Source organism: Protopterus annectens, chromosome 5.part0, assembly GCF_019279795.1.
Source record: "Protopterus annectens isolate FY-2018-M chromosome 5.part0, PAN1.0, whole genome shotgun sequence".
In the NCBI taxonomy this organism is placed as follows: Eukaryota; Metazoa; Chordata; order Ceratodontiformes; family Protopteridae; genus Protopterus; species Protopterus annectens.
In genome coordinates, this window is record NC_056735.1 from 252,221,107 (window position 1) to 252,247,718 (window position 26,612).

Below are 26,612 nucleotides of genomic sequence, written 5' to 3' on the forward strand. Positions count from 1 at the left end.
TTCCTGACACACTTGATTTGAGCCAATTGGCTATACAACATGATTGCATTGTTGTCACCCCTCTTTGTAGAAGTGACAGTCTAAATTCAGTTAATATTCTGTACATATTTTCATTTTGCTTTGCTGAAGAAATGGATAGCTATGTTTTTTTTCCTACCTCCCTCCTGCACATTTCTATGTTGCTTCCCCTACTTTCCCCCATTTTACTACTTTCCGATCTACCCCATTTTAACACCTATAATCTGGTCAAAAAAGAGAATGACATGCAACACACATAAGTATCAAAAAACAAAAAACAAAAAAACAATGGAACACTTCACTTTTTGGCCTTTGTGTTTGCACAGAGTTTGGCATTGCATACCAGTGCCAAGGGATGGTGAACGATTCTTCTGTAGTGTGACTATCTCCTCACAATGCTGCTGAAACAAGCTGTGCTACATCTACACACAGTAGCACACAATGAATGTAGTATAAAGAATAATTTCATTGCATTATCACTACTTATTTAAAAGTATTACATACACCTGGATTCAAACCCTATATCATCTGGGCTCCAAAAGAAATTTGTCAGTGCATTTACACCTACTGCCACAGAGTCAGATAAGCAGCAGGTATGTTTCATACCCTCAGTGCTGAGAACTCTTAGAATTTTAGCAATGAGTTTCCCTTTTGCGCACTGCTTATCTATGTGCAAACAGAGAAAGTGGTAGAAATGTCTACCTCACACAAACCCACTATTTATTGTCCATTTTGTCTTCATGACATGAAACTACACATGGAAACATGAACCAAAGGAAGGCACTAAGAAAAAGACACATATTTACAATTCAGTCATCTGTTACCTCCCCATGCACTGTAACCTTGGTCTCTCAGTACTTGTTGATAAATACATCAATTACACTATATAAATAAATGACAAATGCTGGCTAATATACCATGCACATCTTTAGAATGACGATACACATTCAGATTTTCCAATATTTGTTTTACATATAGTTTGTAAAGCTGGTTCTTAAAGTATACCTGCCCTTTGAAAACAAAACCACCAAATGGTATACACTGCACACGCATCAATCTGATAACATGCAGAACTTTAATATCTTGACAGTTGGACATTTAATGCTGGCCTCCAAACATCTTCTCTCCAATATCCACTGCTGATGTCATCTACTATAAGTTGTCCTGCAGCCTTCTAAAAGTCAGATCTGTGCCATGGCACTTGCATAAAATACAGCATTCTCTAGTCTATGTACTTAGATGGGTAGGGACTCTTTTCTCATTTCAGTCAACTTGGAGGTGTGGGTATGTCTATCTAGTAGCATAAGTGTGTAACCTGCAGTTACTACTCCAATCCCATGGATTTCCAATATTTTGACACTTGCATATGCCTACACATCCATTTCATGCAGGCCTCCCAACATCTTCTCTCCAACATCCACTGCAGACTTGAGCCATGGCGCTTGCATGAAATATTGAGTTCTGTAGTCTGTGCACTAAGATAGGGGTTCTAATCTCACTGCGGTCAACTGGGGTGTGTATGTGTGTTTCTACACTTGTTTGACATTAGTGACAGCATTTTACACTAGCATGTGGGACACTGCTATTGCCATCCTCCTCTCACCAGCCTCTGCTGATGTCATCAGCTATAGCTGATTTGTAGATGTGCAATATTCCCATCAGGGCAGGGTCATAGACTGGCCTGTAGGCCTCACACAACTCACCTCATCCTATACAATACATATTACCTATATGATACAGATTACAACCTGTTTTTTACACTTGTGTACTTTATTTTACTGAACTGTTGTTTCATTTTTACTGTTTTTGGTGCTGTGGCTGTTTCATTCTGTACTTTGTATATTTAGTTCTTCTACCTTAAATAGCATAGGCTAGATTCAGACTTGCTGAGTCTAGACTGTTTGACATCACTTGAGCACTACAATGAGCCATCTTACATTAAGAGGCCCCCTCTGCACCCTTGTGGCAGACATGTGTAGCTCAGGACCCATCTGAGTTGGAGATTGCTGGAATAAAGGCTGTGTGAGGGGCTTTTCTAATGGTATATTCTGTTAGAATTGTTTAAATTTGTTTGTATATAAGCACCAAGCAATGGGGGTTAGCAATGGGGGTTAGTGGTGCCTTGCATAGACACAAATGTCTAGAATCACATTATTTCCTGAACACCACTCAGTGAAACCCTCTCAGGCTTCCTTGCTGCTCTTCGGCAACTCGGTTGCACACTGCTGCACTGCAGGCAGCTCAGCTACACACTGCCAAGCATTGCCCCACTTTCTTTGCTAATCCTATATAGTCTTAAGACACCTTGCTAATCTCATAGTAATAGCTGTTCTTTTGCCCTTCCACAAACCAGGAATTATCTGCTGCTATGGACAGTCAGTTTCCTAACATTTCTCCAGCTAGCCTGATTGACATGGGCACCCTGAAGCAATATATCAATTGCCTCATGTATGCTAACAACCACCTGCTCCTAAAGCAAATAAATACAGCATGTGAGAGATGTCACTATACCATGTAAATTGAATCAGTCCTCTCATATAACAATAAATAAGACCTCAAAAAAGGTGTCAGCTCACATACCTCTCCTCTTACAGAAGTTAAAGTGAAGACACATAAACCCACATACACAGGGGTACTCACCAACAGCCTACTAAAAGACCAGAGATGTCCCAAGTGCAGACAACCCTCACATACTGATACATGAACAGAATCCACCAGTACAGATAACAACATGAATACCAGTGTCTCAGCAATCAAGCCCTTAAGGTAAAACACTTCAAAACCAAATTTCTTAGTCATAGCTAACTTAACAGTGAGATGCACAGACATCACTGTCACTAGGCTGGACAAGGAGAAGATTACGGTCAGCTGCCTGTCAGGTGCCAGGATCCTCCAAGTCACACACGCACTCAAGTCACTCAGCAGCAATTAGCATTATGACTCTGTCATAGTACATGTTGGAGTGAATGACTTGAGATGTACCTCTCTGGACTACATGAAGAGAGACACAACAGAGCTCTCAGATTATGTGTGCCGGGCATGTATATCACTAGCCTTAAGCAGCAATCTACCTTCACCTATGCTGATGCCACAGTACAGACAAAATATGATTGACTTCAACAATTGGGTGTAGCTTCTGGTGTCACTCCAAGGGAATCCAGTATCTGTCAGCCTGGGAAGACATCGTCAACAGACCTCCATGCTTTGCCAGAGATGGCCTTCACCTGTCTCCTCAAGGCTTTAGGATATTGGCAAAGATGCTTACCTCCACATAGAGCCTTTTTTATGCTATGTCAAAACAATAAAACTTGGGACATAGAAAAATACTCTGCAGACATGCTAGGAGTCTAAACAGTAAGTTGCACTCCCTGGAATCACTCCTCACCTTGGAAGATGCTGACGTCTGTGCAGTCACTGACACTTGGTTCAAGGCCACAGAGGCTACCTTGACCATGCAGGGCTACAATGCCTTCCACACATTCAGACCCCAAAATGAGCATGAAAGAACAAAGGTGAGGAGTGTATCCATTTTCATTAAATCCAAATACACCTTGCAACTGGTGAAACAGCACGACTCTCTTAAACTACTCCAGGTCCAAATAACTATAGGCAAAACACCCTTTGTGTTTTTTCTGGCAAATCAATGAGATGATCAGAGGATTGAAGTAACCAAATAATAACATGCATTTGAGTTTCAGACTTCAAATTGTTCAGAAAATGTATTTTAACACAATCCCTGTTACTCTAGCTCTTTCTAAGTTTATAAAAGCAATATTTAAAATTTGTCCATATTTTTGAGACCTTGTCCCCCACTTTGTCAGCTTTGTCCATATTTCTTGCACTAAGAGGTTGAGAGGTATGATAATGATGCATTTTCACACTTATTTGTAGACCATGTGGTTTTGGCACCAATCATTTGTCTGTGTTAACCCTTCCTGTATTATGTTAACATCACTGGTGGACTCAGTGATTGCACTCGATATGCAATAATTAGCAAACTTGGTAAGTCAAATACCATATACTTTAGCCTGGACTGTTGAGAAATATATTCCAGACAGTAAAAGGCCCAGCACAGATCCATGGGGTATGCCAGTGGTGACAGCTTTACTTGGTAGAGGTTCATTCACCAACTTTCACAGTATGTATTCTGTCGGTGAGCCAATTGGTTAACCATCTAGTGCTGTAAGGATTAATCCCCAGCTGGGAGAGTTTCTCAATGATACCTGAGTGGAGGATTGTGTCCAAACCCAAGGCCAGATCAAGATAGGAAATATACACTGCCTTACCTTCATCCAGGTGTATCACATAGATTCAATTGGCTGTGACATCACAGATAGCCTTTAGCATAACTGAGAGCATACACCTACCTGATATGTTTGGATATAGATTTCAACACAACTTCCAAATGGAATATGTTCTCAAAGAAGGGTGTACATCAACATGCATCCATCTGAGTGACACATCCTGACTCTCCTCATGTATGAGGCAGACCAACATAAAACCACAAAAGGAACGCTCAGGCTTGAAACTCCTACAGAACAGAATTTTTAATACACAAAATAAAATAAGAACATACAAAGATAAGTGCTTCCATATCCTAAAATTAAAAACTTCTTCAGATAAGGTTACAATATAACAAAACATTTTTATATAACCATGAACTGAATGAACAAATTTAGTCACATGGCAAAACTACCTTCACCTTGAATGTATTACTTAAAGCACCAGTGTATGATAAAAACACCACTAAAATAACTTTGATTGACAATTTAATTCCTGATATTAATTTGCTGGACAATTTAATTGTGAATGATTTGCAATATGAGTCCTATAAATTAGAACACGTGTGTATTTTTAAGAGCATAGACGCACAAGTTTAAATAATTCATAACTGTAAAATTAAGAAGTTGGAGCATGATAGAAGGGATTATGACAACAAAAAGGCCTGCTCCAATCCCCCGAATTCACAAATTTGGGGTACTAGGTGTTGCATATCTTGTGTATTCAAATGAGACACTGAGACATGGAATGCGTTCAAGTCACTTATTTTACAAACACACATCAGGAGCTGTAACTTGTACATATACTTCAAACTTCATATGCTTACTAACTGACTCATTACTTCTAACACACTTGCATCTGCATCTCCAGTCAAACTTATATATTTACACTGGCTGACTACATAAAATGGCACTGATCTCACATGTGCTCAGTAACTTATAAGCATGTGCTGTCTAGCTATAGTGACTGACTAGCAACAATATGCATTCTGATCTACATCCCCCCTCTTTAATTTTGTTTAACTGTTCAAATATAAGAACAAAGACATATTTACGAGCTAGACATTATTTCAACAAACTGACTTCGAGTCAAGTCACTGTGTATTTAGGATTTGGTGTGCTAATTCTGCACAAATTGGGTTTAGCAACAGGGACAGTCTCTGGGGATTCTTTCAAAACTGGAGCATCGAGGTTTACATCAAATTTGTTTGAAGTGCTTTTGAATTCGAACAGTTGAAAAGTCACTCTGGGAATTAAAGTCATCTGCACAGGCAATCTGCTGCATCACTAATTCCGAGACAGGTAACACATGTCTATGATTTCTTCTGAAATCCATTACTTCAGATTGTATAATGCATAATGTAAGATCTTGGTTCCTCACAAATGTTCTTCACGATTTCTACTTGGTCATATTATTTAGATATTTGCATTCTCACAACTTCTCCTTGTAGCAATGGCTTAAGGGATTTACTGGACTTATCATAGTACAACTTTTGTGACTGACGTTTTCTCGAAAGTTGAGCCTTGACCATTTTATTATTCTTTGCGTTCAGTACTAACAATTGTTTACTCATTGGAAGAGTTGCTCGTGTCTCTCTGAACATCAATCTCTGATCAGGCGAACCAAGCAAGTTGCTTGAAGGAATGCTTCTGAGAATGAATAAGTTAAGGAAAACATGAGGACCATCTCTCTTGGATTTTTTCAGCAAGTGCTTTACATTTGGTTGAAGCGGTTTGGTGCTGTTGCAAACTGAATATGCTAGAGTTTTCGTCTCTATATCTTTGGACATAGAAGGCCACAATACAGCATGTAATGCTAGATCTTTTCTAAATGGACACTAGCAATATCCCAGCTGTGTTCAGTAGACATGTGTGAGTTGTTAATGCTACATCCATGTCTGTTACATCTGTTAGATGTCCTCAAAGAGGTCCTCAAGGGCATGCATGATGACAAAACTATCATCCTGTGGAACTTGACCAGGCCAAATAATTTAACACAAATCCACAGTGAGGTATTAAGTCAGCACTGTCAGATGTGGCCATAAACACCTATATTACCAAGTGGGTAGACCACTGGATTACATAAGTGGCATCTAAATATGTTGAAACGTGTGATGTGACCTATAGCTCGAGTCCAGTGATCAGGTCTATACATCAGAGCTGTCTGCTAGGCCCTTTCCTGCCCATTAATTAAGTTACAGATGTTATGAATGACATACACATTCTGCGTCCAAACAGCTGTCTGGAGGACTACAGATTGTGGGCAATTATCGACTCCAACTGTGATATTAGTATAAAACAGACAGTATCAACACACAACAAAGATTGTGCCACAGCCATGACAACACATAATATGAGACAAAAACATGAGAGTATTTGATACATTATGAAAACAAATGCACATCCCAAGGATAATGTAGACATCACACCCTATATGCAGACCAAGTGGTATGTGACCTGTGTCCTGGGATAGATGGTATGTGGCACATCCACCAGCATGTGGTCTCAGTGGTGACTAGTCCCTTGTATGTAACACAACTATTGAGTAAGTGCAGGACATCCACATCAAAGACTATAATAGCTCCATAGGCCACAGACGTCATTGCAGCAATAACTGAGTACAATGCACCCTTCTGTCTATACCTCCCTACACATCTTCCAGTGATGAGTAACTGAAGAGTACCATCTTTGCCACAGTGACCTGTTGTACATCTTATTATCCATACCTAGGTATTCCTTTTGTTGCATAAACATTACTTTCTGATGGTGCAGAACCCCTATTAAGGCATTACACAAGATGCATGTGTGATACCTGTTCTAGTGATGCACATAATATGTACGTAGTTGTTTGACAACACTGATGGTTTGGATTACATTTGTGAAAGTGTGGATTGTGCCATATGTGTGTGTGTGTGTGTGTGTATGTGTGTATATATATATATATATATATATATATATATATATATATATATATATATATATATATATATATATATATATATATATATATATACACACACACACACACACACACACACACATGCACACACACACACACACACACACACACACACACACACACACACACACACACACACACACACAATGCATACCAGCCAGCTAGCCTGGATTGATGATAATGTCACATACAGGTATACCAGTGTCCTTTTTAGCGCCTCCAGCAGATTTTACAGTGTCAGGATGGTGTGCTTGTTTACCCTCATAGATTGATGACATGTCATAATAGTCGTACAAGTGTGCTCATGCAGAACCATCTATGATCACTCAGAATCACATATGTTATGTCAGAGACATGGGATTACTGGTCGTATTATTCTGATATTGTCCATGATTGTGCATGCTTATTTTACTGTTGTCCATGAGCCTGTAACTGTAACCCACTTGCTGGGAACCTCTGCTGACATTACAGTCATATTCAGGCAAATCAGTTTGCACAAATTCACAATATGTGACCAACCCTAATTGTATATAACATCCCTGATAGATGTCCTCCCCATTGTTCATATCAGGATGCTTATATTACAAAGACACCTTCTCCATTGTTATGTCATCTTGTGTGACAGTCACATAACATACATTTTCACTGTGCAGTACATATTGTACCATACTGATATGTAATTAGTGTTTCTGCTACAGCTGTCTGCGATTGACATGCCCTCATCTGCTGTACATTACAATGTTTCACCTGTCCTCATTCCCTGTGTTCATTCCTACAATTCATCTGTGTGTCCCTATTCAATACACACACTTCCCCTGACTGTTTCTTTTAAAGGGCAGTCCATGTACCTTTATAGATCATTTACACAACTTTTGTACAGAATGCCTAGAATGGGATTCCACAATGCTCTGCACTGTGCACACTGTCCTGTAATGTGTTTGGACCATATATATCACTATATGATAAACCCTGGTAAACATTGTGGCATTCCACACAATCCCACTAACCTAGTCTGCTCTGAGGTAAACAGGTTTGCTATCCATGTTGCTTTACACGGTTTCCTGAATGACAACACTATTGTCAGTCATCAGACTGTGCTTGTTTATGTTTAAACGTGGTGTGTGGCATGAATATGTAATCACCACTGCTGCACACCGTGCAAACACGTAAACTCCATATAGGCTTTGCTAGACGCCTTCACGGAGTTTATTGAATCCTACCGATTATATGAGGCAATTTCTGCTCACTAAAACATGTGACAGAATATTATTACTTCAATAATATAATGGAGAAATGCTTGCTGCTGTCACAGAGAGAAGCAAAATAATCCCAGAAAAGTGAAACATGAGGTGCATGTGCTGATTAGTGAGAGACAGAACTGGGGAGACAAATGATTCACTTTGCTGAAATTGAAAAAAAAACAAGTTTGGCTCATAAATGTACTGCAGGGTTAAGACATTATTAGAGTCACAAACAAAATAGGGGTAAAGCAGAAACTTAAAGCTAAAAGATGAACAAACTAGATTAAGGAGTTTTTTTTTTTGAGGGGGTGTACTATAGAAATCTGAACAAACTGTGTGGTTTGGCATGTTCTCCCTACAGTCACATGGGTTTTCTTGTGGCATTCTGATTTCTTCCTACCTGCCAAAATATGCTGCAGAGTGACTAATGTAAAATATAGTTAGTAAGTGGGTTGTTGGGTAAGCAATGCTGCTTTTAAGGAGAGGCCTAAAATAATTGCTCTTATTATTGTTGTGCATTCCACGTAGTATACGGTAGCATTGTCGCCATACAGTAAGACGTTGTCCTGTTCGATTCTCAGCTAAAGCATCTTCTGTGTGGAGACATGCGTGAATGGGCATACCTTCGTTGAAGGTTGTGCGTCAGGGCTGGCAACTCGGTACGTAAAAATCTACTGCCAATCATTAGCGGACCAGAGTTCTGCTGTGGCGAACCCTAACCGGGAAAAGCTGAAAGATATAACAACAACAACAACAACATTCTAAGTAGTATAACAGTTTTACATTGTTTTGTGGAAGTACACTGACCTACAGGAGATGTTAGATCTGGGGGATAATCTGTGAGTCCAAAAACAAACTTCTGGTTTAATATGCCTTATGGCAAAATATAACCAAATAAATGCACACTGTTTTATCTTTAATACATAGTAATAGCATATATTCTTGTACCTAATCTGAAATAGTCAAGCCCAACCATTGGAACAAAGGTTGAGGTTTTAGATTGGGTTGATCAGCTGAAGGACCCCACCAAAATGGCCCAAATTGGGCCCACAAATTGTAAAGGCCAGCCCTGCTACCATCCATCCATCCATCTACAACCCCTTTTTCCCCATTTTCCACATGAGGTCGGGGTGTCACCTCAACAGTGACAATCATCTGGAGCCAAGGTTCACACTAGTGAGTGGCTAGCCCTGCCATGGTTGTTCTTCCATACCACACACTAACATGCACGCTCACACCTATGGTCAATTTAGAGTGGCCAATCCACCTACTGCATATCTTTGAGATGTGGTAGGAAAGCTGCACACCTGTAGGAAACCCATGCAAGCACATGAAGGACATACAAACTGCACAAAGGAGGCATCCCAGCCAAGAATCAAACCAGGGAACCTCTTGCAGTGAGGAGACATTGCTATACACTACCAGTAACTACAAACTGTAGAATATAAATAGGCAAAAATAACTAAAAATGAACCCACTGCTCTCTAGTGAGTACATAGTCCACACAACCTAATTTTTACTACTGTCTAAATATCAGCTGCTGAATTCACAAAGAGAGATTCACTGTACATGAAGACCTCTGGTGAGGTGTCATGGAATGAGATATCATTAGGTGTCATGATGTTAGCGCAGTCCTTGTTGGCAAATCCCCCTTTCTTTCTGTATTGAGTCAAGAAGTCCACTTTACTTTTTACAGGGTTCAGATTCAAATAAAAACAAATGTTCCAGTTTTCTGAAAGGTTTGCAACTTAACAAGCTAATACAGTAATTGTCAGGAAGTAGCTGACTAAATCCTGCTAGTGTGTGTGTGTGTGTGTGTGTGTGTGTGTGTGTGTGTGTGTGTGCGTGTGTGCGTGTGTGCGTGTGTGTGTGTGTGTGTGTGTGTGTGTGTGTGTGTGTGTGTGTGTGTGTGTGTGTGTGTGTGTGTCTGTGTGTGCGTGTGTGGACATGCACAGTGTAGATGCAAACATTTTCACTTTAAATCACTGCTGCATTTCCACGGAGGAAATAATTATAATTTCTGTGCTGTTTTCATATATTTTGCACATTTGATCTTTATAGAGAATCAATTACATGTCTTTAAAACCATTAACTGTGCAAAACTGTAATTGTTTCCTCAGAAAAATGTAGAAAAGCTATGTGAGAGGTTGTACAAAGGAAAACGTTTATGTGACATGCTAATTTTTTACAGAGTTTTTCCCAGTAAGCATTGTGATGTTCATTTATTTATTTATTTGTTTGACATTTGTTTACTGGGAAAGTCTAACTGGGTACAATACTCATTTTCAGCTAAGGCACAGGGAGAAAAGCTACAAAAATTCCACAAAACAAATTAGCAAAGAAAATGCAAAACAGTATCAAATCTCACATGGCTAATAGTGTTACAATACTATGCAGAGAGCTGAAAATACCAAGGTGGAAAAAAGTTTTATCACGCTTGATGCATTTAACATAGGTTCATAGGTTCATAGGTTCATACTAGGCTATCTGCCCAAGGGCATTTATAAGCCTAGCCCATAGTTATGTGGCTTTCGCCACCCCTTTAGTTTGAATAAAAACTATGCCTATCATTTTTCTGTGCCTCTGTCAAGCAGTGACACTGAAGTAATCCCTGGGGTATATCTGCGATCTCCCATCCATTGGTCAAGATTCCTCTTGAACAAGGCCAGCGAGGTGCTCTGCCTCACATGTACCGGGATTTTGTTCCACAGCATAGGGAGTCTCTGGGTGATGAATCTGTCCCTCCAGCACGTTCTATTTATAACCGTGTCAAGGTTTAAGTCTCCGCCCTTGTGGTTCTGAGGGATCTAGATTTTTGAGGTGAAGCATATTCATCAAATCTGGGTTTGACATGGCCTTATATGTCAGGCACAGGTCACCTCTGAGCAAGCGGTATGAGACTGAATAAAGCTGGAGTTCTTTCAGTCGGGCAGCATAAGACATATTTTGAGACCCTTTATCCTTTTGGTGAGGAACTTTGGGGCCTTTCAAGCTGCATCAGGTGTCTGGTCAGATACATTCGAGCGGGGCATTGTACTCAATCATAGGTCTAATGAGTGATGAGTACAGGGGACGATGACCTCCCTTGATCTAGATGTGAATCCCTTCATGATCAGGTGGGCGATATAGAAGGTTTTCCTAACTACTTTAGCAACATGAGTGTCAAACGAAGACTACTGTCAACTTGGGTCCCCAGATCCCTGATGACTTTTCTGTGCTCAGTGGATTGTCACCTATATGGTAGCTAGGGGTAACCTTGTTTTTCCCGAAGGGTATGACTATGCATTTTTGGCGTTTAACTTCAGGCCATGGCTCTGGCACCAGTTATCCATTTCTGTGAGGCCCTTCTGGAGGATATCTGTGTCAGATGTTTTTTCGACTATGGCCCAGTTTGCAGTCATCTGCAAACTTTGTCAGCCATAACCCTCCTGTGTTTGCTTGTACTTCAGAAAAGTAGATGCCGAACAAGAATGGACCCAGGACTGAGCCCTGTGGGACACCACTTGTGACAGGCTTTGAGTCTGACATGGCTCCAGCAACTCTGACCCTGTGGGTTCTGTCGCTTAGCCAGTTTGTAACCCATCTTGTGATGTATGGGTTTACATTCAAGCTGATGAGTTTTTCGATGATACCTGAGTGGGGTATTGTGTCGAAGGCCTTTGCCAGGTCGAGGTAGGCTGTATGGACTGCCTTTCCCTCATCAATGGCCTTGGTGACTGTCTCGAAAAAGTCAACCAAGTTTAAGAGGCAGGATCTGCCTTTGACAAAGCCAAACTGGGTTGGATCCAAAGTCTGCAAGTTCCCTATGTCTTTATTTATGAGTTCCATTATGATCCTCTCCATGGCTTTGCAGATAAGGCTTGTCAAGCTAATGGGCGGTAATTTCCAGGGTCTGTGGAGGCACCGCCCTTATGAAGTGGGACCACAGTCGCTGTGCGCCAGTCCTTGGGTGCGTATCCTGAGGTGAGGCTAAGATTAAACAGCTGTCCTAACTGTCGGTTTAATTCCTCGTTGAGTTCATGAAGCACACAGCCGGGGACACCATCCGGTCCCATGGATGCTGTGTTTTTGCCTTAGTGAGGGCAGTTCTCACCTGGGCGTTGGAGATGTTTGGGGGCTACAATCCTCTGGAATAGATATCTCTCCTTTTGGGGAGGGGAGAAGTTTGCACTGAACCTGTCAGCCAGTATGTTAGCAATGTGTGTAGGTTCAGTAATTTTCACATCATTTTGAACTAATTCTGAGCATATCTGGGAGTTTCCTCCTAGGTTTCTAACATAGCTAAAGAAGGCCTTATGATTGTCTTTAGAGTCCTTGGCGATTTTTCTCTCAAAATTTGCCTTGGATGATTTTATGAGAGCTCTTAGTTTTTACTTATAATGATCAAAGGTGTCTTACCTTTCAAGGATTTTGCTCTATCTTGTAGTAGCTTCCTCCTTTTGTTGTAGAGCTTGTTTATGGCTGGGGTCCACCAGACTGGACGCTTGCCTTTGGTACAGAGAGTCTTAGTTTTGTTTGGGATTGCCTGATCCATGCAGTCCTGTAGGTGCTGGTAGAAGGCATTTGTAAGTGATTCAGCGGTTTGAGTAATGTTTACCACTGGCTCAGGGGCCTTAAAGGAGACCACACTAGTTTTTAGAAGTGTGAAATCGGCTTTTGAGAAGTTTTTCACTGTGGTCTTTTTGTTTCAGGTGGGGCGGGATGAGGACCTCCAGCGAGATTAGTTTATGATCTGATCTCACCAGTGAGGGGTATACTTCCGGTGTTGAACATTTTGATCCCATGTTCGTGATGATGAGATCAAGTATGTTTTCACCTCTTGTGGGGATGGTGACTAGTTGTTCCATGGCATTTGAGTTTATGAACTCCAGGAATCTTTGGGTTAGAGTGTTCGGGCTTGAGTAGTGTTCCCAGTCTATATTAGGGTAGTTGAAGTCACCTAGTATGATGGTGTTTGGAGATACATTTATCCCCTCCAATGTTTTCAGGAAGGCCATGTGAGGTTCCTGAGTTTGAGAGGGTGGCCTGTAACATGCTACAAATTGCAGAGCAGTCTTGCCTATGGTTAATTGCACCTGGATGGTCTCCGATGCATCGTGCGTTGCCACCAACCTTGAGGTGTGGGTGTCCTTTATGAATATGGACACCCCCCCCTCCTTTCTTGATGTTGTCCGGATTTTGGGGCCGGATGATATGAGGTGAAACCTGTTAGTGCTGGGGTGCTCTCAGGAGCCTTGAACCAGGTTTCTGTCACAGCACAGACATCGATGTTCTCCATATTGAGAAGGGCCTCGAGTGCGTGCATCTTGAGATTGAGACTTCTGGCATTGAGCAGCATTACCCTTAGTTTTTTTCCTTTTGGTGTTCTAGGGTGGTAGGTTTAGAATTTGAGCCTTGCCTAAAAAGGCACTATGGGGGTGGCAAGAGCCTTTGCCAATATCCGGAAGCCCAGGGTGACAGGTGCAAGCCGTCCCTTGCGGCAGCGTGGCTTGTCCAGCATGTCATCCCAGGCAGACAGACATTGGATCCCCTTTGAATGACACCAGAATTTAAGCCAATTATTAAAGCTGATCATCTTATCACTGTATTGTGGCATCATTCTAGGTGAAGGTAGGATACTGCTCAAGGTCAGGGTCATACCTGCCTGGGCTACATAATCAGAGAGCTCCTCGGCGTCCCTTTTCATGTAGTCCAAGGAGGTGCGTCTCAGGTCGTTGACACCAGCGTGGACAATGACTGAGTCGTACTTGTACCTGCTGTTGAGAGACCTGAGTGCTTGTGTTATGTGGCGGATTCTAGCACCCGACAGGCAGCTTACTGTGACCTTCTCCTTACTCAGTCTGGTGTGCGGGACGTCAGTGTGTCTGACTATGGAATCACCAATGACAAGTGTGTCTGGCATTTTGTTTGGCCTTAAGGGCTGTGACTGTTTGACACTCTGACTGTGTGGTCTATGTGTTGCATGTGTTGGGTCGTGAGGTGGTAGTTGTTTGGGTGTCTGCTTTGGTGGCCTCTGCTGTTTTGGTAAATTTTGACCAGAGCCTCCGAGTATGTCTTTGTGTGAGTATGTGTATGATTTGAAGTTGTGATGGTACCATGTGTGACTGGGTATGTATTGTGTGTGGTTGCCTTCTCCTCCTGTCTGGTCTTGCCAGTCCTATGTTGAGAGAGCTCAGCCTCCAGTTTGGCTGTATAGTTGCATCTCTCGCATGTATTTGTGTTTTGTGGGAGAAGGAGAGGATTGTCTGTGTACATGAGGCAATTGTAACATTGCCTCAATATTCCCAGGTTCACCAGTTGAGCTGGAGAGGACACTAGCAACTGATCCCTCGACATACTAGAAGTAGTAGATAAAGAACTTTCAAAGGACTCGGGAAGTGGGTTTTGGGCTGGTGGGGTACTATCTATAATAAGAGTGCTTTATCAAGGTGCAAGTACTGTAGGAGTAAGTGCTAGGCTTTACAGATAGAGAATAGTCTACTTGGGAATCAAGTAGAGATGAACTTTTCAGTTATAGGATATGCTGGTTAGATCAGCAGTACAGTTTAGCGTGTTTTATAGCAGGGGCTGAAGGGAGCTAGGAATTGGCCCAAAACGACCAATGGACTACTAGTTTCTGGCTGAAACTTCACCAAATCGGACAAAAGGCGCTCAGTGCTTCCCACTCCCACTGGTAAGCAAAGAAACTTCCCTCCTTCCTAATAAGGCAATGGATCAGTAACAGGAACTAAAACAAAGCCCAGGGATCAGCAACTCTGAAACTGGACTACTCTAGTTCAGTAAAGTGGGAAAACAAGAGATTTTTTGTTTTATTACAGAGATAAGGAAAAACAGACAGTAAATGCTATAAATGCTGTAAATCGGCTAGCGCACTTTAGTGTGTAGCCTACAGAAACAATTTGCAACAATTAGTAACTTAAAGTGCAATAAACAGTGTAAAATGCAGAAATCACTTAAAGTAGCAGTAAAACAGGCGAAATGCAGTCGCTAGCTTAATAACAGTGGGAAAGCCACAAAAATACTTATATCTGGTAGAAAGTCACTCTTTTAGCTCTCTGCTGCTTGGATCACTCTGCAGGCCACCACGAGGATCTGTGCAGAGTTGGTACAAGCTGGAAAACACGTGTTTAGCGTGTTTTATAGCAGGGGCTGAAAGGAGCTAGGAATTGGCCCAAAACGACCAATAGACTACTAGTTTCTAGCTGAAACTTCACCAATTCGGACAAAAGGCTGCTCAGTGCTTCCCACTCCCACTGGTAAGCAAAGAAACTTCCCTCCTTCCTAATAAGGCAATGGATCAGTAACAGGAACTAAAAACAAAGCCCAGGGATCAGCAACTCTGAAACTGGACTACTCTAGTTCAGTAAGGCGGGAAAACAAGAGATTTTTTTGTTTTTTTACAGAGACAAGGAAAAAAACAGGCAGTAAATGCTATAAATGCTTTTAAGTGGCTAGCACACTTGAGTGTGTTAGCCTACAGGTAAAATTAAGCAACAAATAACTTTTAAGAGTGCAAAACAGTTAATCAACACAAAAACAGTTTAAATAGAATGCAGAGCTGTATAAACAGGCTAAGATGCAGTCGCTAAGCAGTAAATATTCAAAAAGCCAGAAAAAAATACTTAAATCAGTTATAGCAAATACAGTTATAACAAATGCTCTGAAATATACTGTATATTTCCAATATGTTTGAGAAGGACAGTCAGAACACAAGAAGGTTCAGGCGAAGAAGAAAAATTTTTGTTTTACTTTTTGAAAAGGTAAAAGGAGGAACAGAAGGCCTTATCAAATGTTCTCTCTGTATTAAGAAGAATGAGCTAATGACACTAGACTGGGAGGTGTGTCACAGTAGGGGCGGGCAACTGCAAAGCCACCAAGTATAAGAGCAAGACACCAACAGGGAGGGAGGGTGGGACAAAATAGCCTAAGACAACAAGCTATGAAAGTTTTAAACAGAAAAAGATTTCTGAAGATTCTGAATAGACAAGGTGCTTTATATATATTAAATTATAAAAACAGTAATCTGTTAAAATAATCAAAAATACTTATATTTTGTAGCTCAGTTGTGGGCAAACAACTTCTCCAGCCTGCACCAAAGACCAGAAACACAACTTTTTTTTACAAGAACACAAAAGAACCAGCCCCCACTAGCCAAGAGATAATTACACAGAGTAAATGTTTCAGTTTATACAATAGCCTAAGACAACAAGCTATGAAAGTTTTTAAACAGAAAAAGATTTCTGAAGATTCTGAATAGACAAAGTGCTTTATATATATTAAATTATAAAAACAGTAATCTGTTAAAATAATCAAAAAATACTTATATTTTGTAGCTCAGTTGCGGTCAAACAACTTCTCCAGCCTGTTAATTGCTTAATTAGTGATAAAATGAACTTAACCTACCAGAGAGAGTTTAAGAAAGAGGACATGATTAGTTAAAAGAGCACTGGGGAGTAGAATGAGCCTGGTTAAGTTAAAGGAAAGTTGAGATACAGGAAGTAATATGCAGATGAAAGAAAATAGCAGGAAGGGTCAGAGGTAAGAGAAGGAAGCTAGTCAGGTCTGAAGCGAGGCCATAACCAATTGTTGTATACGTGGTTCTTGAGTATTTTCTTGAAGTGGAAAATGTTTGTTGCAGACCTGAGAGTAAGTGGGAGAGTATTCCAATACACAATTATTGCAATACAATTGCAGTATATTTTGAAGGGCAGGGGTCTTATCAGGCTGTTGTATTATTCTATGGGCCATTGTGATTTGGGTATAGTGAGTGATTAGGTAGTTCAAGCCAGGAGAGCTGTTTTAGGGCTAGGCAGTGGTGAGATCTGTATGTAAAATCTGTGGCAAATTTTTCTGTTTTATTATAACAGATTTCTAGCTTACTCGTATCTGTTTTTTGTTAAATTGGTGAATATGGGTCAGGCATAGAGGAGTGTAGACAGCAAGTGGGTTCTAGTGATAGGAGCCCTAGTGTCATCAGTTGGGAATTACACTTGCTTCTATATAGCATGCCTAGCTTTTTGTATAACCTTTTTATTGTTTGTGATATATGAATGTCAAATTTCATGTTATTAACGATTAGTTTGGTATATGGTAAATGGTATATGGTAAACATTGTTGTGTTTTCTAAAGAAGTGATCTAGAAGGCAGGAGGGGGGCTATGACTCTAGTGGGTTAGAATAGCATAAATTTGCCTTTGTTTGTGTGGAGGATGATTTGAGCATGAGATAGCCAGGATTCTACTGTGGAAAAGGTCTATTGTATTATGACTTTCAATTGCTGAAGAGTTGTGTCAGTACACATGAGCACAGAATCATCTGCATATTGGAACAGGGTGGCATGGTTAGTGACAGTGTGCAGACTCTTAGTGAAGATAATGAAGAGAAGAGGTCCTAGTATAGAGCTTTGCAGTACTCCCAGGGTAATGGGGAGTAGGGGGGAGGGGGTCATTCTGCCATTTTTACCATGTTATAGATGCTTATGATTTCTCTTTTTTCTTTCATTTTTTGTATATTTCATACATCTGGACTGGACATTTATTGGTGTCTTTGTCTCTTATGCATCTGGTTTTACTTTTGATACAGCTTTAGCATTTGTGCTTCACCTGGTTTGATGTTCTTGTTGCCTTGATGGTCTTGGTGTAGTGCTACAAAATTAAATTTTAGCTGTCATTTTTTCCTGTTATACTAGCTCCACTGGAATCAGATCCTCTAAACCAAGATATGAGCTCAGAATTCCTGATAACATGATTAGTGCTATTTTCCTACCTTTTGACAAACCCTCAGTCAGCTATGAGACAATGCATTGCTTTGTTGCCATATGAAACTTTCTTGCCTTCTGTGCCAGTCCTAGTCAAGATATTCAAATATCCCCATTTTCTCCATGTTTATCAGTTCCTCATTCAAACAATGTGATCTGATTAAGTATTCTGTTATTACAATGTAATCCACCATGCATCAGTAATTATACAATTTAAAACAAATCCCAGTATATAACAGTAAAATGACATCCAAAGGTTTCAATCATCCTATGAGCTCCTCCAAGGAGGCACAATGCACATTGTAATACTCATCCACTCACAATCACTGTAATTAACAAATCAAGCTACTTCCAGCTTCGTTACTAACCTGTCTCAGTTTTTTTCCATACAGTTTATCTGGTGTAATTATCCAAGTAACCAGAGGGAGACACAACAAATGTTAATTCACTACTTTATTTGATTACTGAGTAGAAGGTGAATTATATTGATTGTATGTACTTAACATTATGCAGCATTCCATGATCCTTTAGAAATATAAAGCAAATTGACACAGCTGGCCAGGTGAAATGTTAAACTTCTAAAACATCTTCTCAATAGGCATTCTCTCCCATAACAAAGTCATCCATATTGGAGCAGCATTCATTGCTATTATAGCTGCTCCCCTTAGGCAAAACTTCCAAGAGATCCACAGAAGTTATGTAACACCCAAAAAATTCCAGTTTGCTTTGTTTTAACTTGACTATTACCAATTTCCCCAATTATTTTACAATTTTGTTCTCATAATTACACTAGCATTAACTAATATAATTCATGTGCCCTATGACACTGGGCACTGGCCCAGCAATCAAGGAGCCTCAATCCTCACCACTAACACCAGCGAGGAGCATCCATATAGGGAAAGGATAACAAATGCACACACACAGTAAAGTACAATTTCCCTTAAGAGCACACAGAGATCAGAGTCAGTCTGGAGCTGGTTTCTCCCTTTCTCTCAAGGTCACCAATAAGACTCCACACTGGCACAGCTACAGGGTCTAGATCTCAGCCTAGTGGGAAAGCTAAAACCTCCAGCACCCTCTCTGTCCAACCAGTGCTTCATGTCCCTGCCCAAGTAGCTGACACACTCACACTTTGAGAGAAGAGTTATATACAACCACACAGACACTCCTGGGGAAGGCTGGCACAGGTTCTCTAGCTGTGCCACTTTTACCCAGATTATATGGTAGTACCACTTGCCACCACCCACTAATATTTATCAGTTACTAAAAAGGCCCTTAAGAAAGGGTGCCCAATAATTACTGTGCAATATTATTATCCAAATGGTAAGTGCAACTGAACAGTCAAGGCTTAATGGGGTGGCTTGGCCAGTATCACTAAATGCATGCAATGTACTCTTAGAGCTTAAATTTTCTCTACACAAAACAGCCACAGTTGAAAGGTTTAAAAATATTTAATAATAAATAAGAAAAACACAAGACAATACTTCTTACTACACAGTGCTAGTCAAGAGTTCAGAGATCACAGAGAAATACTTAAAATAATCAGTAGAAAAGTTCTGACATCAATACAGAAAAAAAACCTAATCTAATCTTCCTAGTTCCTAGCTATATGTAAGAGAAATCACAGTTCTAAAATAAACTTACATATAGAACACAGACAGTGCTGGAGACTTGAATGTTCTCAAGACAAATGTTCAAATCCTCTCATTCTTTCTGTCTTTAAATTGATAACATAGTTCCACTGATTCATTTCAGATTACATCATTTCTTTCTGGTTCCCAGGCTAACAGAACTCAGAGGTTAATAGCTCTTTTGATCTTGCACCTGGTCAGGAAGCCACAGCAATAAAAGAAATTATACATGGAAATTCTAGCCATTAATTCTGGCCTCAAAACAATAGGCAGAATGCTTCACTCTAGACATCTCAGCTCCGAGTTTAAAATCAAAGAATTTCACAATGCTTGACTTATCAGCTTTCTTACAGCAGAGTGCACTGTTGTTACATTTCTTTCCAGTTCAACATCCAATGCAGTCTTTTCACATTTAAGAGAACAAGCCTGTGGCTTGCATTAATATTTAAAATGAAAGAATGATCTACAAAATTCTATCTAGCTAGGCTGGCAGCCATCACCTATCTTCACACATCTCTCCCCCCCTGGAGAACTCAAGGTTGTTTTTCAAATGACCCTTGAGAAAGGTTGCTTAACAGGCTTAGGTCTATCTGAGTATACCTTACCCCATCTTGAGAGCCCATCTGCATTGGCATTGCTAATCCAACTGCGGTGCTGCACTGACATATCATATGCTTGCAACTCTAGGCTCCATCTTAGCAACTTGGCATTTTGCTGGCTGGCTCTGTTTAACAATGTCAGGTCTGTGAGGGGAGCAGCTATGGTACTATAACTGTGGATGAACTTTCTGTAGTGCCCTGCTCTCCCTAAGAATGCCCTCACCTGCTTTTTGGCAACAGGTGCAGGCCATGCCTGAATGCCTTCCACTTTGGCAGGTTCTGGCCTGATCTTACCAATCCCCACTTTATGTCCCAGGTAGGAGACCTCTGCCATACCCACCTGACATTTGCTGGGCTTAATGGTCAACCCTGCCCTCTGTAGTCTGCCCAGAACCTCCCTGACATGTTGAAGGTGCTCTTGCCAGGAATGGCTGTAGATAGCAATATCATCTAGGTAAGCAAGGACAAACCCTCCTGATAGGATATGATCTCCCAGCCTCTGGAAAGTCACTGGGGCATTTTTCATCTCAAAGGGCATCTTTGTGAACTCATACAAGCCAAAAGGAGTCACAAAGGCTGACTTCTCTCTAGCACTGGGAGGGTCAAGGGCACCTGCCAGTAACCCTTGGTAAGAGCAATAGTTGTAAGATACTTAGCCCCACCCTGCTGCTCTAAGGCCTCATCTGTCCTAGTCATGGGGTACGCATTTGACTCTGTGACTATTTAATTTCCTGTAGTCCACACAAAACCTGGTGCTGCCATCCTTCTTTGGCACCAGCACCACTGGGGAGGCCCAGGGACTGTTGAACTCTTGAATTACTCCTAAATCCAACATTTCCTGTATCTCCTCCATCAGAGTTTGTTTGACTCTCTCAGGCACCCTATAAGGGGCCTGCCTAATAGGCCTTTGGGGTCCTGTATCCACCTGGTGCTGAACCAGGTGGGTGCACTCTAGCTTTCCAGTGAACATGTCCCCAAACTCCTGTAACACTGCTCAGATTTCTTAAACCTGGGTAGGAGATAGCTGCTGGGACATTGCTACCCCTTCCACTGAGGTGTCAGTCCGAGCCTCACTGAGGAGGTCAGTCACCAGATCTCCCTCAGACTCCTCCTGCAATCTGCTGCAAATGCTCAGTACAAGGGCCTCCCTATCATGATAAGGTTTCATCATGTTAACATGGTACAATTTGTGCTCCTGCCTAGCAGTTCTATGATGTAGTTAACCTCACTTACCTTCCTTACCACCTTGTAGGGTCCCTCCCAAGCTGCTTTCAGCTTGTTGTGTCTGACAGGAATGAGAACCATTACCTGATGCCCTACAGCGTACTCTGTAGCTTGAGCATTCCTGTCATACCATACCTTTTTCTGTTGTTGGGCTTCTGCCAGGTTCTCCTGGGCCAAGCCCATAATTTCCCTGAGCCTAGTCCTGAGGTTTAGGACATATGCCACAACAGACTCCTTGTGAGGTTCACACTCACCTTCCCACTCATCATGAATTAAATTTGGAAGTCTGCATGCCCATACAACAACTCAAAGGGTGAAAAACCTGTGGATTCCTGGGGAACCTCTCTGCAAGCAAACAACAGATGGGGCAAATATTTGTCCCACTCCCTCTTAAACTGGTCTGCAAATGCCCGTAGCATGGACTTGAGTGTAGAGTTTAACTTCACAACAAGACTATTAGTTTGGGGATGGTAGGGGATGGTCTTCAGGTGCTTCACCCTACAGGACTTCCACAGACAAGCCAGCAGGTCTGACATGAAATTGGCACCCCTGTTAGTCAGTATTTCTTTTGGGAAACCTACCCTGTTGAAAATCTTTAACAAATCATTTGCCACTTTTTCTGCCTCAATGGAGAACAGAACCACTGCCTCAGGGTACCGTGTAGCATAATCCACTACCACTAGGATATACTTTTTCCCTGTGGAACTTGAGGTACTCAGAGGCCCCACAATATCTATAGCTACCCTCTGAAATGGCTCCTCTATCACAGGCAAAGGCATCAAATGAGATATCACTTTGTCTCCTGCCTTGCCTACCTTTTATGCCACTGTTCACAGGTCTTGCAGTACCCTGTTACATCTCTGGCATTTCCAGGCCAATAGATGTTCTACATAATATGTCTCTTTGTATGTTTTATGCTCATATGACCTGCAAAGGGAATATCATGGGCTATGTCTAGAAGCACCAGATGGTAGGCTCTAGGCACTACCAACTCCTGTACTCCCTGACCTTCTAGCCCTCCCTCAGGGGTCCACTCTTTATAAAGTAACCTTTTGTCCCAGTATACAGAATCCCCCTTCCCTTGAGAATCAGGTGCCTCACTAGCTACCGGCCTCAAGCCTTGCAATGGAGGGTCTGAGAGCTGACACTGTCTCATCTCTCTCTTTGTAACCCTTCCCAGCTCCCTTTCCACAGGAAGTTTGGCATCCTCTGACAGTGGTGCCTCTCTGTCAGCCTGGGTACTACTGCTCACCTCTACCTTTGCAGTCACTCTGTCCAAGGGAACATCAGTACCCACAAGCAGCTGTGGCTCACATTCAGTCTCACTGCTACAGAATAGCTCCCTCCCTGAAGTAACCACCTCACCAGTCCTGGCTGCTAGTATGCAGGTTGTCTGGGTCTCCCCCAAGCTACCAGACCCACATGCTTGTCTCCTAGCCTGACTGCATGTAACTGCATAAGCACATGGTACTGACTCATCCAAATCCTTCCCTATCAGGACATCTGCAGGATAGTAGTTTGGTACCCCTATTATCTCAAGACAACCTACTATTGGCATTTTGTCTTCCCCACTTACTGGCTCCCTCATCTTTTGTTCCCTACCTTGCCTACGTGGACATCTGTATGCCACATGGCCCCACTGGTTGCATTCAAAACATTTAACCCTAGGCCCTGGACGTATACCTGGACTAGTGGCTTCCCCTGCTACTGGCAGATTCTGTTGGGCAGTCTGTGCTGCCCACCATGGGTTCCTTTAGACCCATGAGCAGTACTGGGGTCCCGTTCCTGTGCAGGGATGCCATGTTTGCTAGGTATAGGTCTCCTTTCTTCCCCAACTCATCTGAGATAGAACATTGTCTATCAGCTAACCAGATCCTCATGTCTTCAGGCAAAGTGTTAAGGGCTTGTTCCCTCACCAAAAGGTCTTCCAGCCCTTCAAAAGTGGTGACCTGACATCCACTCACCCACCTATGAAAACAAGTGCTCAGTTCATCAACATATTCACACACAATTTCATCTGCCTTGCGTCTATGTTCACAAAACTTTTCCTATGAGTTTCAGGTGTTAGCTTAAAAAATTCTAACAAGCAGTTCTTAATAGTAATATAATCAAAACATTCCTGATCAGAAATTTTTAGACAACACAGTTACAGCTTTACCATGGAGTAAGGGGGTCAGGAACCGTACCCAGAACCTTTGATCAACATCATACTGTTTACATACCCTCTCAAACATATGAATGAAACTATCAAAATTATCCCCCTCTGTAAACTGTGGAAGAAATTTACTGACATATTGTGCTTCTGGGGTCCAGTTACTCTCTTCCCCATTACCTCCATGACTCTGGCAAAGAGTCAGCATCTCCTTTTCATGCTGCCTCTGCTGCTCCTTTTCCACAGCTTCCAGGCATAGCAGTTTCTCATTCTCCTCAGCCTGCAAACGTCACAGTTTCTCATTGTCCTCACTCTCTAGATGCCTCAGTCTCTCAGCTGCTTCCATTTCCAAACATCTGGCCTCCAACTCAAGTCTCTTTAGCTCCAGATGAATTTTTAAGTCCTCTGCAGAAAGGTTGAGCTGTCCATTCTCTGAGTGTGGTACATCTCCACTACCAGTCTGATCATCCTCCTGGTTGCTGTTTTCTGATGCAGCTGTGATCAAAGCTGCAATCAAGTCTGCCTTAGTCAGGTTTCCATGCACCACTCTCCTAGCCTGGCACATCTCACCCAGCTTGCTCCTTGTCAGCCTTCCGTACTCCTCTGCTGCCATGCTGCCTGGTCTCCCTGACTAACTAAGCTAACAAAAGAAATAAAACAATTGTGATCTGAACTCTGAGTATTAACTGCATGGCTGATTTAGAGTAAAAAACACCTTCAGTGATCATTGTACACAAGCTACAGGAATTCACACTACCCACACCACTACAAGCCAATTAGTATTTGCCAGCCAATTAATGTGTGGTGTGGATATCCCATCATTGCCAAACAATTAATATGTGATGCCCATGCACTGGCCCAGCAATCAAGTAGCCTCAGTCCTCACCACTAACACCAGTGAGGGGCATCCATATAGGGAAAGGATAACAAATACACACACAGTAAAGTACAATTTCCCTTAAGAGCACATAGAGATCACAATCAGTCTGGGCCTGGTTTCTCCCTTTCTCTCAAGGTCCCCAATAAGACTCCCCACTGGCACAGCTATAGGGTCCAAATCTCAGCCTAGTGGGAAAGCTAAAACCTCCAGCACCCTCTCTGTCCAACCAGTGTTTCATATCCCTGCCCAAGTAGCTGACACACCCACACTTTGACATAAGAGTTATATACAACCATACAGACACTCCTGTGGACGGCTGGAACAGGTTCTCCAGCTGTGCCCCTTTTACCCAGACTATATGGTAGTACCACTTGCCACCACCCACTAATATTTATCAGCTACTAAAAAGGCCCTTAATAGAGGGTGTCCAATTATTACTGTGCAATATTATTATCCAAATGGTAAGTACAGCTGAACAGTCAAGGCTTATTGGAGTGGCTTTGCCAGTATCACTAAATACATGCAATGTACTCTTAGAGCTTAAATTATCTCTACACAGAACAGTCATAGTTGAAAGGTTTAAAAATATTTAATAATACATAATAAAAACACAAGATAATACTTCTTACTACACAGTGCTAGTCAAGAATTCAGAGATCACAGAGAAATACTTAAAATAATACAGTACAAACATTCTGACATCAATACAGAAAAAAAATAATCTAATCTTCCTTGTTCCTAACTATATCCAAGAGAAAACACCGTTCTAAACTAAACGAACACAGGCAGTTTTGGTGAGTTGGATGTCCTCAAGACAAATGCTCAAATGCTCTCATTCTTTCTCTTTTTAAATTGATAACACAGTACCAGTGATTCATTTCAGATTATTTCATTTCTTTCTGGTTCCCAGGCTAACTCAGAGATTAATAGCCCTTTTGATCTTGCAGCTGGTCAGGAAGCCAGAGCAATAAAATAAATTTTACATGCAAATTCTAGCCATTAACTCTGGCCTCAAATCAATAAGCAGAATGCCTCCCTCTAGACATCTCGGCTCCGAGTTTTAGATCAAAGAATTTCACAATGCTTGACTTATTAACTTTCTTACAGCAGAGTGCACTGTTGTTACATTTTTTCCAATTCAACATCCAATACAGTCTTTTCACATTTAAGAGAATAAGCCTGTGGCTTACATTAATATTTACAAATGACAGAATTATTTACAAAATTCTATCTAGCTAGGCGGGCAGCCTTCACCTATCTTCACATGCCCTTACATTCTGATCATCCATCTCTATAAGTGTATTCGCTGCCTAACATTTGACCAACTGATCTTGATCTACACTTAACTTTTTCAATATCAGTTACATTTCCACATTCCTTAGAAGTAATATCCTTAACTATTTTTCAATATCAGAGTTACATTTCCACATTCCTTGGAAGTAACATCCTTAACTATAGCTCTATAACAGAGTTTTAAATGACGATGGATAAATATGCCTATTAAAAAGTTTGTTCATTGTTCACTTTCTCTTTTTTATGCTAGCTTCTGAATTTGGTTTGGATTAATTAGTTAGTTGTAATTACATGCACATCTTTTTTGTTTAGTATTAACATACTTCCTTTTTAGCTTATTATCACTTCTGAAAGTTGCTGTAATGACATGAGTCATTTATAAAAGTACTCTGTTATGTCAGTCACCTATCTATCTATCTATCTATCTATCTATCTATCTATCTATCTATCTATCTATCTATCTGTCTCTCTGCTTGTCTAATCTTTTATCACTTTTCCTAATCTATCTATATCATTTTGTTAACTGCTTAAATCTCATCAAACCAAACGAAACCAATTGCCCCTTTATAGTATGACCCC